Source organism: Nasonia vitripennis, chromosome 1 (assembly GCF_009193385.2).
Source record: "Nasonia vitripennis strain AsymCx chromosome 1, Nvit_psr_1.1, whole genome shotgun sequence".
NCBI classification, from domain to species: Eukaryota; Metazoa; Arthropoda; class Insecta; order Hymenoptera; family Pteromalidae; genus Nasonia; species Nasonia vitripennis.
The window spans coordinates 7195346-7207466 of record NC_045757.1 but is presented as its reverse complement, the minus strand read 5'-3'; the positions used below and the strand labels follow the sequence as shown (position 1 = coordinate 7207466).

The following is a 12121-nucleotide window of genomic DNA, read 5'->3' as shown; positions in this document are numbered from 1 at the left end:
CGACATCTTCTTTGATTGGCTCGCTCGGCGGGCATGTCTCTCTCTCTCTCTCTCTCTCTCTCTCTCTCTCTCTCTCTCTCTCTCGTTAGGCTGCGCGAAAAAATCCTCCGACAATAATTAACGGGAGGAAGAAAGAAAATTCGCTCCTTCTCCGTTGCGGAGGCCGCTGATTACGTAAAAAAGGGAGCTGGGGAAGAGGAACGCGAGTCGAGGGTTAATAACGAGTCGAAAACTCGTAACGACTTTTATAATCAGTGTCGCCGTCGCGGCTGCTCTCGTCTCTCTTATTAGCGGAGCGGCTGTTTCTTTATTAACCGAATTTATCCCGCCGACGTCGGTTATTCGATAAACATCCCCACGAACTTTATATGTACGTATACGTATAGTCGAGGATTAGGCGCGGCGAGAGACTCGTAAAATCGAATCGAGCCTCTAAATTATCGACTCGATCCGCGCACTACAGCATAGAGAGAGTCGAGACGTATTATAAAGAGGAAGTTTATGCAGTGAGAAAGTGCTGTTGACACTGGCTACGAAAGTAGTAGTCGTCGTCGTTAAATATATATTTTTGCGACAACCTAGTTTGCCGGAAATTTACGCTGGATTACGGTCGTAAATATGATCGAAAAAATTCCCCGAGTCTGAAAAATAACCGCGTATATCACAATCGTTAAAAGTGGAGCTCTTTTAACGAGAAAGAAAGCTCTCTCTACGTATACGCACTGCACTGCAGCCAGCGCGAAAAAGAGAGTGAAAGAGACAGAGAGAGAAAAGAGCTGCCTCAAAACGCATCGTTACGAACCAATTAAAAAAAGGCCTCCCGTCAATCTCCTTCCCATCAGCTGGCTTTTATCTCTCCCGTAGCCTAAAAGGCTGTCCCGAAAAAGCGCCGCTAACAGCGTAAATTAAAAAAAAAAGCTGCGCCTAGTCGTCGTCGTCGTCGATTGGCGCCCAACTCGATTGTCGTCCGATGAGCTGCTGCTGCTGCTCTGGTCGCGAAAAACGTCGGCTTTGCAAATGTACGATTTATACGCCGCTCGCGCGCAGCAACGATATTGAGAGAGCTGCCCTCGCCAGCTTTATATTGGCAGTAAAGTCCTCGATATAAGCACCCCGAGGCTGGGTAATAAAATTTCGGACATTTTTTTTAATGGCTTTTTCGGAGGCATGTGTCCCGCTCGTTTTGCGTCGTGTTATTAAAATTTCGAAAAACTTTATCGCCCAAACTCTCGCTTCGCGGGTTAATTCGAATTTTAACGTTAACTTCAACTGGAAACTCGATTCCGCGCGCAGTTCCCGATACGTAATAATTCCGGTTATTAATCCGCAGTAGCGTCGGGAAGTTGCGATCGCATCCCGTTTAATTTTCCAACATTGGAATACACGCGCTGGAATCAAAGAAAATTTTCACCCAACTCGAGAGTGAGAGTGAGACGAATAAATATTCGCGCTGCTGCTGCTGCAAAGTGAAAGAGCCCACACGGTGCGCGAAAAAAGGAAAAATTTTTCTCACCCCGCGAGATATTTAGGGTATACACGCGCTCGTAATTCATCGCTGCGTTCGTGACTTTTGTTCACAGCCCCGAAACGTGACGAAGCAGCAGCGTGTGTGCGTGTGTGCGAGCTGGGGGTAGGTAGAGGCGAGAACCCGCGAAAAACGAGGAGTTGTTCACCCGTGAATCGGCGGAGCAGCCGCAAGGCTTCTATATATACCGCTCGTTTCTTTTTTCTCTCTTTCTCTCTCCTTTTTTTTTGTTCCGGGCGTGAAACGCTATTACCGATTCGCGAGAGCGGAGCTTTTATATCATTCGGCTGTTATTGCCATTGTTTGGAGATTTTCGAAAACGTTTCACGCCCGTATTATCCCGTAATGCCTGCTGCACCCACCTAATTTTACGGAATATCATATAAGCGCTTTCCTCTCTGTGAAAGGGTTTTTCGTCCGGCGGTCACGCATTGCCGGACCATTTTTTCCTCTCGCCCACTCACACACACGTGCGCCTTTGTATTTCTCCGGAGCGGCGTGACTCCGAAGACAAAGCGGCCGCGAGGCAAATGCGCGAACCGTGTTTTCATCCGGTATAGCTTTTATCATTACAGCTCCCGCGCAATGTGTCGAGTGAATCATCGAAGGAGCGCACGGGGATTTTGCGAAAAGCTCGCGCGACGATTGCGTAGAGGAGGAGGAGGAAAAAGAAAAGGAGGAGAGCCGAGCACTCGACCAGTCGTAAAATGCATCTGCCCTTTCGTCCTCTCTCGATGCCGGCGCTGCTCTGGCTTTTATTGTGCAAGCTTTTCTCTTTCTTTTATTTTTTCGACTGTTTTCTCCCCTTCCACCGACCGTTCCTTGAGAATAAAAGGATCGCGCGCCGCCGCTGATTTATAATCCTCTCTCGCACTCGTTAAACCGATTCGATGGATTCTACACGCGGTGTGTCTTGCGTGTGTTCTTTATTGTTCGAAAAGGCAACCCCTCGTTGTAAACGGGGAAAATTAGCGTCGATTTTTGCAAATTTTCAATCCAGCCGCTCATAATTGTCATTAACTCGCCCGACGTCGACGAGCGCGCGGCGGCACTGCGGTGCGGAAATTGTTCAATTATTTCCACTCCCTTGACACTTGCGCGCGATGTACACCGGTCCCCTGTGGACAATTTCGTACTTGACTTTCGGTATACACACACTGATCCGCCTCGATTATACCTCCTAAATAAATTAAGTAATCAACGATCTCAACTCGCTACAGAAACGCAAGCGCGCGCATGGAGTTTATACCGTCGGTCTCTAACTGTATATCCGCGTTTGAAGAAATGACCGTCGGCCAGTGTCGCGATAAATCTGCGTTTGCGGAAGACGGAGGTTCGCTCGTAAATCGAAAGCTTCTCGCAGATTTTTATTCCACCTGATATTACTGCGCTTTATTTCTCGTAGGCTCGTCTGAATTTTTTCTTCTTCCCCGGTCCGGTTTTATCGCGCGAATATTTTTCCGGGACTACTACTAAGAGATAGATATAGCGCTTGGAATCGATGCGGAAAAACACAGAGGACACACGGAGAAACACGCAACATCGATGCGCGCAATCAAGGCGCAGGCAGAAAGTGCAGCTCTCTCCTCTCTCTCTCTCTCTCTCTCTCTCTCTCTCTCTCTCTCTCTCTCTCTCTCTCTCGCGTTAACGCCGCGAGAGTGAGTCTTTCTCGGAACAAAGAAGCGAAGCGGGCAAACGAATGAGAAATTCAGGGGCGGAGCGTAAAAGGCAAACGTAAAAAGGGCGAGAGCCTTTTACGCGACGACTGCGTATAAGAGTAGAGGAGTGGAGGGGGGGGGGGGAGGTTAATTGAGGCACTCGGCCGAGATTTTTCCGAGGCGCTGCTGCTGCACAAACGTTTTAGAGCACCGCTGCTGCTGCTGCTGCTACTTACTCGGGAATATTTTAAAATTAACCCCTGAAAAATTCATCCTCAAAAAACGGACTCGGGCGTCGAGTCTGCCGAACGTTTGTAAATTTTATACCTTCCGATTCAAAGTCGGTAGTAGAGGACGAGATGCTGCAGCCCCCGCAGCGGTGTACAGACACACACACACACACACGCACACGCACACAAGCAGACTGTAGATAGGGCGAGGCGGGTATATAACTTCTTACAAGTAGTCGAGGAGAGCCGATATAAATTATCCTACCTCCGCGATTGCCCGAGGCTATCAAAGTGCGCGCGGAAGCAAGTTGCAGCGCCGCTGGGGCGGATAGGGTATATAGCTTTTTTCTTCTAGCTCTTCGCTACTGCGCTCTGCTTCTTTATTGTGTCGCCGGAGTTATTACATCGATCGCCAGGGAACGAGTGTCTCTCTCTCGTGTACACTTCTTCTCTCTTTTTTCTCTCCTTAATTGAGTAGCCTCGATAAAAATAAAGGAAACTTGGCGTATCACAGAGAGTCTAAACAGAAACGGTCATTAAATCATAGCAAACTCTAGCTTGCAGTGTATGTTGTGTGTACGCAAGTTGAAACGGTTCAATCAACCTGAAAGCAAAAGCTTCTCTATCTCTCGTTATCATCATTATTCGCTCTCTCGCGTGTGTATATAGTATACACACAGCAGCACTCGGCCAAAAAATGATGCGCGCCCGCGGCCTTAACAATGAAATATCAAGTTTCTTCTTAGTTCTTCTTCTTCTTGGGGGGAGCATAGTTGTTGGGCTGGTCCGGCAATTATAATTTATCAAACTCTCTCTCTCTCTCTCTCTCTCTCTCTCTCTCTCTCTCTCTCTCTCGCGAGGAGAGCAAAAAACTTGCCGTTCTCTGAGAGCGTTTTTAAGTGATATGTATGGAGCGGAGTATAAACAAAATTATGGGGAAGGCCGAAGGGAGAAGTTCGGATCGATCTTGGTTAAGTGATTATTCTATCAGCTGTTTTTCTTTCGTCCGAGAGAAATTAGAGAAGATTTCGACGGACGCGAGTAACGAGTGAATATTTCTCAGAAGCTTTGGTGCATATCTGTAGACGTAGATGTATAAGACGCGGAAATGCTCGCGCAAAGTGCACTGAATTATTTAGTCTGCCTCGTGGCGCCACTCGAATCGCGACCGTTAATTACGCCCGGCAAAAAGATCGTCGCTAATAAAGCGTGTATGCATGCACACTATATAGTTCAGTACACGTATAGAAGTAGAGGATTAAGCAAACTCGATGCGGCGCTCTTTATCTCTCTATGACTCTCACCGCTTTAATTCCCCCCATCTGTTTTTCATTATACACCACCTATTCTCGGTACATTTGGCAGAGGTAGAAACGACGACGTGATTGCTATTTTATTAGACAAAGGTCGCGCTCGCTTTTACTCCAGCGCGTCTTCATCGGCCCGAAGATATATCTGCTATTGGAATACGTAGGATGCCTCGAGTCTCTTTTGTGCGACCCTTTGTTTCCGGAGTTATATATCGCACTCTCTTCGAGTGTGTATGTGCACTTGCAGATATACTGTTTCTCAGTCGCACTGCATTTTGAAGCCAGTCGATTTCGGAAGAGACTCGGCGCATCCGAGAAAACGGCTACTCTAGAGAGAGTGGGAGGAAAAATCCAGGTGCGCAATAACGTGCGATAAACTTGAGAAATGCGTACACAAACTTACGTATACAGCTCCTAAAACGGTTTTGCCCCCCTTCGCGTTAAAGATAAGAGGCGACTCGGAGTACACCTCGAGAAATAAAAGCAGAAACTCGGAAGTAGAGAGGGAGAGAGAGAGCTGCGAATGATAACCGGCGCTTAGAATAAATTTCGCATGAAAAATGGAAAAGGAAAAAATTGCCCTCTCCCTCTCTCGGAGGCACTTTCTCGCGAAGGGCCGGGGAAAACTCCTTTCAGTTACTCAATATTCACTAAAGTCTTTTAAAAAGCTCGCTCGCAAGCTCTCTCTCTCTCTCTCTCTCTCTCTCTCGGAGAACCCCTCGATCTCGTGCGCGGAGTGGCAGGCCGACGCATGGGATGAAATAATGGCTATAAGGTATTTTTTTAGAGGATGAGAGCAGGGATAAATAGCTGGAAAAAATTCTGATAACGGCGGATGATTTTTCTTCTACCCTTATTTCAAAGAAGAATATTATACATTAAGCTGGATAGGATTCGCATTCGATTCCGGGTAAATTATTCATTCTCAGCTCTGTGCACGTACGGCGTTCAATTTGCTTTGCGGAAGTAACCATACGATACGCCGCGTTGAAAAATCGAAACGATGAGCTGCGGCGGAAGAAACGTGTTTCCTCTCCGGGGAAACAAATTTTAATTACACATACTCTACTCCTCGTCCACACACAATCGAGTCCGTTCGAAATTGCAAAAGTTGCCGCGACGAGCGTATTAAGCAAACTCTTTCCCGCGGAGCCTCAAATTATTATCGTCAAAAGGCCACTCCTCGCTGCTGCTGAAGAAAAAAACGCGGCCTGCGCGACAGGCGAGAAATGGCGACGCAATATGTACGCTCGACGAGATCACGACGAAAAGTTTGTTAGTTCGCTATAGTAGATTGAAAAATGCACTGAGGATCTCTTCTGACGCTAAATTGACGGAACGTCGACTCTAGCGTGTATGTGTAGCCTACTTCGCTCTCGCACGTATCAGTTTGCTTTATGCGTTACGGTGTCATTTTCCGGGCTTTCATTCCGCTTCGCTCTCAGGACGTGAATTTCTTTTTCTTTCGAGTGGCTGATATCGCCACTTTTGTCTCGACCTATTAGATTGATACAATCGCTTGTATAAGCAGTATATACAGGTACAAGAGGCTGATCCAATCATCGAACTCTCGCGCGCAGCGATAAATTTCGCTGCGAGAAAGAGAGAGCGAGCTCCATCCAATTAAAACTTTTATCCTTCTTCGGCGCGCGAATCTCTGAGAGATTCCAATTTCATTGAAGAAATGCGACGAGACGACATTTTTTTAATCAACTGCGCGCGAGATTTCAGTAGATATGGCGTATAATGCGATTTGTAGGTCAGCTCCGTTGAAAACACAACATTCATTCTCCCGGAATTTCTCCGCGCATCAGCGGCAGCGATGGATGTATAACTATAGAATTTGAAATTTCATCAAGTTCCTCTTAATCCTAAATCGCAAATTTTCTTAAAGTTCGCCGAGTTACTCCGCATACAACAACGAAGGCCGGAGTATGCGTTATTACGTCCGTACATACGCACACACACACACACACGGGGAGAGCTTCGAGCGCTGCGCGCAATATTTACCGCGTCTAGCCTATATACAGGGCCGATATTCCTCATACGCGTGCAGCAAGCTCGGGGTAAATTTATATACGCGCCGGCTCACCTTCGAACAGGTATGTGTGTGTGTGCGCGCGTGTCGAGAAATTTGTCTGCGAAAATTTTCGCAGGCCGAAGGCTATTTTTCTTCGTTCGCGGCAACAGCCGAGGAGTGAGAGAGCGATGAATTTTTCAAAACGTCAGTCTGCTTTATTAACTCCTTTGGCGGGAGTATAGGAGGTACAGTGCACGGGAAGGCGCCGAGAGCATAGAGGAGAGAGAGAGAGAGCTGTTTTCGGGTCGTCGAGCGGTGTCTCCGTGGCAGGAGGGATCAGCCGCTGACGAGGTGGGCTTTTCCTCTTGCGTATCGTCGCTGCAGTGGAAAATTACAAAAGTATGTATTTTTCTATGCTTATATTTTTTGAAGAGTAATATCCCAACGTTAGCGTTCATTTTTAAATCGATTCTGACATATCCATAAACAAAATCTCAAAGCTCAATGTTTAACCTAGCCTATAGTTACACACGCCGCGCTAATGAAAGTATCAAGGATTTTTCCTACAAGACAGTTGTACGACTGGCGGCGCAATGCATAAGTGCGAGTATATACAGCCTCTCGCGCAGCTTATTAACTCCATCGGCTCATTAAGCTCGCGAGCGAGAGAGAGGGGCAACTTCCGGCTGACTTGTCTCGATGTTTGTCTAATTAAATCAAGTTTACCTTCTCTCTCCTCTCGCGCGCGGCTCATCCGCGAAGCTCAAAACTTTCGCCGGATGGAACTTTCATCTTTTCCTCCGAGGTCTACTTATATTCGAAAAAGCACACGACGTCGCTTGATATTTACGATCCGAGAATGGAAAAATTTGGCTGACGGAAAAGTTAGCCCGGATCTGAGAGCCGTCGCGCTAATTAATCGCGACTACATGCGAGCGTCACGTGAAAAAAGAATCTTGTAAACGTCGAGTCTCGGAATTAGGTATCGCCAGCGACCTTACGTACATCGACACACGAGACTCCGACACATCGGAAAGAAGCAGAAGAGGAAGACACACGTAGAGAGAGAGAGAGAGAGAGAGAGAGAGAGAGAGAGAGAGAGAGAGAGAGAGAGAGAGAGAGAGAGAGAAAAGACGCGGGTAGCAGCGTCGAAAGGATAAAGCGGCTTTGGGAGGCTGCGCTCCGGAAAATGACCTGTCACTCCGACGGGCCCGAAAACTCGCGGGGCTTGACGGGCTCTTATTCAAATTTTCGCGTTATACGGCTGCAGCAGCAGCATCGACGCGCCGCTGTAACGCAGAGCAGCTGCTCACGTCGCGGAATCCCCTCCGCGGAGATCGCGTAGCTGTCGCGCGGCTACACATACACCTATACGTGTGTACGACTGTCGGCTGTCTTGTAATTGCGGGCTTCGACGCGTGACAAGGGTAAACGTAAACGTCGCTTCTTTTCGATCCCATTCGTGATCCTGTCGATGCTAGCTCCCACACCACGCCGGAGACACGCGCCCGGCTTTCGAATTAGAATGATAATTTTTCGTTATCAAAAACAGCCGATAAGGTCTTATTTTCATCGTGCGACGGCTCGTCTTAGGTTTTTCTCCTCCTTTTTTCATCCTTCTTTTTCTCGACGGCGAGTCGGCCAAGATCGTGATGAGAATGGGTTATCCCTCGGCGTTGAATTTCTACGTTTCACCTTCGACGCGGTCGGATATGCTGCTGAGGTGGGCAGGACGACGGGAGCTGGAGAGAGGAGAATTGCCAAGCAAATTCCTCGAGCCTCTCGACTCGGATTAGCTCTCGGTGATGCTGCCGCTGCTGCTGGCGGCCTACGTGCTTGTCTGTGTATTCTGGATGGGCGCTGAGGGATGATCCGTAAGGGAGAGAGAGAGGCAACCGCGAACAGCCGTGGCTTATTCTCCGGCCTGGGATTCATAATTTACCGCCGGTGACGTGCGGCGGCAGGATGATTTGAATTTTTGACAACTCCGGTGACTGGCTTTTTCCACAGCCACGAATAAAAAACATTCCACTCGACGTCGTGGAATTAAAAAACGAATCGTACAGGATCGTAAGAGCCGTACTCTCCTATAATCCCCTCGTCTGAACCGTCAATCTTTTCCCGCACCTCCGCGCTCGCGTCGCGTCCGCAACAAATCCCCGCGCGATCCCTAATCATCTCTCCCCCGCGGCGATCCAAGAATCCGAATCCACTTATGAAACAAACCCCCCCTCGAAAACTCAGTCCACGTTTCCGGAGCCATCCATCCATACCCTACTGCAGCTCCAAACAGCGACGCACATACACACAGCCAGACATTCGGAGCTTTCCAGGTGCAGCAGCTGCACTTGCGCTTTACGAGCTCGTATAAAGGGGTGGGAGAGGAGGAGGATATATATATATAGAGAGAGAGAGAGAGAGAGAGAGAGAGAGAGAGAGAGAGAGAGAGAGAGAGAGAGAGAAATTGTGGATTCCACGCGCACAGCCGCGGCGATAAACTCGCGCGGGGCGTCCGAGCACAGCTCATCCGCGGCCCGTTATACGATGTCGTCGCCGCGGCTCGCGCGCAATCCGTTTGCCCAAATGGGACGACGCTCGCTCCGCGTCCTTCCATTTCGATTCTACGAGGAGAGCAGCGGCAGCTCTCGGGATATGGGACGTACTTGCAAGCGCGCAAGCGGGAGAGAACTGAATTTTGAAATTGGCTCTCTCCCAGCTCTGCTGCGCAAGATTGCCTCGAGGAGAGAAGCTCGACTAATTGAGTTTTTGCTGCAGCTATAGCGGACGATTATAGTTTCTCCGAGAAGAGAGATACGCGTGTCGACGATTAAATAATTCTCGATGTAACGCCGCGTGATTGATAGACCAGCTCACGCGTTCGACAGGATCAACCATAATAAAACCCTGTGTCTACAGCTACACGCAGCCATTACATATTTCGCTATTTGCCGCGTGTGAGCTGGGCAGCGCCGGCCGATGTATAGACGAAATTCGGCAATCAACTTCGCGGCTGTAATTTCGCGAATGATTATTAGGCAGCGCGGCGTAGTAAAATTGACGCGTAAAATTTATTGGACCCACAGCTGCTGCCTGCGCGCGGGTAATTAAATAATATGAGCTCCGCTGGTGTAAAAATTAGCATTTGCCCGTTGAAAATTTAACGCCGCTCAAAGCTCGGGTCGTTCGACGAGAGTCGGTTGAAGGGAGAACGTTGCATCGAAGATACAGCGTATTTAGAAGCAAATCGATCGGCGGTGGCTTTATGCTCGTCCGATTCAATTAATTCGGTCAAGGTAGAGAGAGAGAGAGAGACAGAGAGAGAGAGAGAGAGAGAGAGAGAGAGAGAGAGAGAGAGCTGCGATTGTAAAACAAATGGTCCTGAAGCGACTACGGCGTCTTGCGCGTCTGCGCCGGACACTCGGACAATGGAGGAGAGGAAATCCTTCCCGTGCGACGCGGGAACACGCCGATTGTGCAACTGTGCTATAAGCCACGTGCGGCAGCCCCGAAAAGCTGTCGTTGCGCAATGGCTGATGAATCGCGCGCAAAGTGGTCCCCCTTTGCGTAACCCCTGTACACGTTGGGATGCATAACGCGAGGGGATGTTGTGTGTTTGTGTGTGTAGGGGGATATGAAAAAATCACTCGCGAATAATAGCCGCGAAGATACGCCGCCGCCAGGCGTTTTAGTGTGGGATTCGCGCATGCATTTATGCAACGGCTCGAGCTGCCGCTCCGTGAATATTTCATATGGCGCTGGGCTGTGACCATCAAATCGTCTGAAAAATTAAACGAGGATTGTACACTCGCTGTGTAAATAGTGGTATGGTGGTGTATTTACAAGTGAAAATAAAGAATGTGAGTAAAAAAAGGCGGTCCGAAGATAACTTTCGAATCGAATCACGGTATCGAAAACGTCGTTCACGACATCGGTTATTACCTGCTTATTTCGAGAATCGAAGATCCGATCCTGCAATTCCCCATTTGGAAATGGATATTTTCACACGCTTATCCAATAATCTTATACAACCTCCCGCAAGTATTTATAAAGACATACTATTTTTCATCCCGATCCCTCGCACAACCATTGAGCAAAAAATATCTCTGCGCATATATCGCCCGAAGAAGCTATATACATATAGATACAATACTCGAAGAAACATCGCCGTATAGAATCATCGGTCCCGAACGCATTTCTCAGAGCCGCGGCACAGCAGAGTCTCATCGCATCGCTTTCGCGCGTGCTTCATTTGTCAGTGCCCACCGCGAGTAATACGACGTGTTGGGGGATGCTCGAGACGCTCTCTCTCTCTCTCTCTCTCTCTCTCTCTCTCTCTCTCTCTCTCTCTCTCTCTCTCTCTCTCTCTCTCTCTCTCTCTCTCTCTCTCTCTCTCTCTGGCATTGCTCTACCGGCGCTAGCGTTCCGTTCCGTTTGATACAATGCCGCGTATTACCCTCTCTCGCGCCGGTTTCGAGAATCCTATCTCCGGCTCTAATTATGCCGTATAATCGGATAAAAAAAAACTTTTAAGCAAAGTAAAAAGGTTAGGCGAGTTTGATATATTGCACATTATCATGCATGTTAATAAAATAACTTAACAAAATAAAATAATTTTGTATACTACTAAATTAGAGATCAAAAACCAACTGAGATCAATTAAAGAAGGCAATTTTTTTGTTTACAATAAAATGACATTTCCAAAAACAACTGAGATCAATAAAAAAAAGTCAAGTTTGTATTAATTATTTTATTTTATTCACAATACAACAAACAAAAAATCTTTGTGTTTTATTGAAGGCTAAGACAAATGATTGCTGATTTTAACTTAAGTAATATATTGATCAATTACAAACAACTCAAGATACTACGTAACTTGCCATGCCCGTTTCACTTTATTCATGGTGTTGTCTAATTGCAATGTGTAGCTTTCTGCATATTTAACTTGTGTACACAAACTTCATTGTTATTTTTATTATTATATATATAATAATAAATTTGTAATGTAGATTACTAAATGTAATTGAACAAAAAAGAATTCAATAAATCATTTTTTCCTTTTGTAAAAAAAAAATATATAGAAATTTTAGTCATGGAAATTGTATTCATTTAAAAGTAGAAAATATGCACTAACAATTACTTTTAAAATAGTATTCATGAAATTCTGCATACTTTAAAAGATTTGTAAAAAGTTAAAAACATGAACAAACTTGGTATAACGTTGTAGCGTTTAAAAAAAAATTTCGTTGTTCACCTATGAATAAAGTGAAACGGGCATGGCAAGTTACGTAGTATCTTGAGTTGTTTGTAATTGATCAATATATTACTTAAGTTAAAATCAGCAATCATTTGTCTTAGCCTTCAATAAAACACAAAGATTT

General features: G+C 46.7%; 1 protein-coding gene across 2 annotated transcripts in view; it reads left to right on the top strand.

Moving 5' to 3' along the window:
* LOC100121596 (CUGBP Elav-like family member 4) overlaps positions 1–12121 on the top strand; it is a 566446-nt gene that overhangs the window by 309262 nt on the left and 245063 nt on the right. The gene's annotated exons all lie outside the window — the stretch shown is intronic.